The following is a 3113-nucleotide window of genomic DNA, read 5'->3' as shown; positions in this document are numbered from 1 at the left end:
CCACATCCCCTGCCCCTGATCCCTGCCCCCATCCCCATTCCAAAGCCACCACCCCACCCCCACTAGCCTCCATCTCTCCACAGCATCGCTTGCTGCCGCCACCGCCTCTTCCTGTCGTCATAGCAACAGGATCCAGGCGCCCAGCCAAGGCTGGCAGCGACGCCGGAAATGAGGGGAGGGCCTTTCCAAAAGGACCCCAGGAGCTGTCCCCTTTCCCCAAATCCAAGGAAAAGCTCAACTTACCCGGGCCTCCCCACCCCCCCAACACACAACTGCCAAGGGCAAAGAGCCCCTGAAAACAAAATTCTATTCAATTCAATTTACCAGGATAGCAAGCCCTTTGAGTTTCACCAATATATTTTTTCGTAATTTTCATCTCACCCCCCCCACCTGACCCTAGCTCACAGAGTTAGAGTTCCCCCCAAGACAGGGACTGGGGTGAGGTAGAAACAGGGTGTGAGAAGCTAGGGTAGAAATAAGTCTCAAAGAAATCTGTCTGGGATTGGGTGGGACAGATGTGCAAGTTTTAAGAATACTGATTGTTGAAGCTGCAGAACTGACCAGTAGCCAGGGGGTGGGAAAATCTGAGATGAGAGTCAGAAAGTTTGGTCTTGGACTCAAATCTCAGAGATGCCCGTAGCCACCGTGTGACCTTGGGCCAAACATTTCCTCCTTTCTAGACTCGGTTATTACGGGAACAAAAAACCCTTTCAATTAACTGAGAACATCAGTGGAGAAAAGGTCTTTGCACACTGCTCTAGGCAAGCAGCTCTTTCAGGGCTGTGTTCTCAGGCAAATGCTATCCTAAACTAAAAGCTAGCCATGACCATAGACTTCGGCCAGGTAGTTTGCATGCTTCATTGTCTACTGGAATTCTTACAGAATCCTTGCAATGTGGGCGCTGACATTCCCATATTACAGATGAGCAAACTGAGGCTCGGAGATGTATCGTGATCTGCCCAAGTCACTCAGGGAATAAAAGGCAGAGCTGGAGATGAAGCAGTTTCTTTGTGGGGGTTGACAGGGGTGGTCAGCAATAGGTGAACTTCAGAGCCACTTTACACGCCATTTTCGGGGGGACAGCTCCTCCCTTTTGGGGACTGGTGGAGGCAGAGAAAACCTGTGTTCCCCACTCCTCCAATCTGCTTCCCCTAGAGGAGCCATAGCCTTCTGTACACAGCATCTCACGTTTCCAATGGAGTTTCCAGAGGTCAGATTACTTAATTCTCACCATGGCCCCTGGGGAAAGGAGTTTAAAGAGGCGTTCTGACACCCCTGGTTTAGAAGCAAAGAAGCACCAGCCTCAAGGGAAGGGACCTGGAATTCATTCATTCGAGGACTATTTATTCCGCCTCTGCTCTTTTGCCAGGGAGAGACACGCAGCTGCACACAATAACGATAACCGACATAAACTGAGCGCTAAATATTAGCGACTCAAAGTCATTTGCAGGCATTGACTTGGGCCTCCAGCTTTTGCAGTTAGCCCCCATTTTCAAGATGTGTAAACTGAGACAGAGAGGTAAGCACACCGGGAAGGTAGAAAGTACGGTAGCAATGAGAGCCAGGGCTTCAGATCCCAGAGCCTGCGCTGTTTTCTCTGCTAAAAATAAACAACAAAAACAGAAGCTTTCAAAGGGTGAAAACAATGATGAGGGTAATAAAACAAGCCAGGGTTTCTAAACCTCAGAACTAGGGGCGCTAGCTGGGTATTTCTCTTTGGGGGGGGCCCATCCCAGGCCACTGCAGGATGTTTACTAGTATCCATCCACGGACTCTACCCACCAGATGCCAGGAGCAAAGGAGATAATAAAAAGAATTCAGGGTCGCCCAGGTGGGTCAGTCGGTTAAGCCTCTGACTCTTAATTTTGGCTCAGGTTGTGATCTCAGGGTTCCTGAGCTCAAGCCCTGCATGGGCTCTGCGCTGACAGTAAGGAGCCTGCTTGGGATTTCTCTTTCTCTCCCTCTCCCTCTGCGCCTCCCCAGCTTGTGCTCTCTCTCTCTCTCTCTTTCTCTCAAAATAAATAAACTAAAAAAAAAAAAAAAAGAATTTAGTCTATCCCACCTCAGATCTTGTTCCTTATTGGAAATGCTTTTTAATGTTTTTAGCTGTTTCTTCTCTTACTTCCTAAATAAGGAAGTAAATAATAATTATCTTCTGAATGTGTCAGCATTATACATTCTAGATTCCTTTTCTCTGATAGATAAGGATTTAACTCATGTAGACCTCGCCTTTCCCTCCCTCCCCATATAAATATTTTTAGTTCTGGTACTGGTTAATCTTGCGGCAGTAAGTGATAGACTTTATTTACATCATGATTTCTTGCTTCAGAGACTATATATCTGATTTCTTTTCAGCAGCTTTATTGAGATAGAATTCGCATACCATACAATTCACCCATGAAAAAGCCACTCGATAGCTTTTTGGGTAATCATAGAATTGGGCAGCCATCAAGTTTAGATCCACTTTGGAGCATCCTCCTTAGCCCAAGGAGTAACCTTGACTGGTCATAATCCCCCAACCCTAGCCTAGCCCAGGCAATCACTAATCTACTTTCTGTCTGTATAGGTTTGCCTAGTCTGGACATTCCATATCAATGGAATCATACAATATTTATTTGTGTCTGACTTTTTACTTAGCATATATTTTCAAGTTTCACCCATGTTGTAACAGATATCAGTACTTCATTTCCTTTTCTTCATGAATACTATTCCATTATGTGGATATGTTACACGTTACCTATCCATTGGGTATTTGGGTTGTTTCCCCATTTGGGCTGTTGTGCACAGCGCTGCCGTGAATATTTGTGCACGAGTTTTTGGGTGGACATATGTTTTCACATCTCTTGGGCATGTACCGAGGGGTGGAATTGCTGGATCCTATGTTTATTTATCCTTTGGAGAAGTGAGACAGCACCTCCAGACTCTGTGTTGTAAGACAGAAATGTTAGACCAACTGATCAACCCTTCCATTTATGGAAAGAAGGACCCCCTCAGAAGGGGTGTCACAGAATGTGCAGGGGTTGTTTTGTCTTTTAATTTTTTTATTTTCTTTTATTTATTTATTTATTTATTTATTTATTTATTTATTTATTTATTTGTTTTGATAGAAACAG

The 3113-nt window shown here is 45.2% G+C and overlaps 1 long non-coding RNA gene across 1 annotated transcript in view; it reads left to right on the top strand.

The window, feature by feature from the left end:
* LOC144225807 (uncharacterized) overlaps positions 1 to 3113 on the top strand; it is an 11757-nt gene that overhangs the window by 2014 nt on the left and 6630 nt on the right. The window lies entirely within an intron of this gene.

This window comes from Crocuta crocuta, unplaced genomic scaffold (assembly GCF_008692635.1).
Source record: "Crocuta crocuta isolate KB4526 unplaced genomic scaffold, BGI_CrCroc_1.0 scaffold142, whole genome shotgun sequence".
Classification (NCBI taxonomy): Eukaryota; Metazoa; Chordata; class Mammalia; order Carnivora; family Hyaenidae; genus Crocuta; species Crocuta crocuta.
Note: the sequence above shows the minus strand (reverse complement) of the source record. Positions and strands in the feature narration are given on the sequence as shown.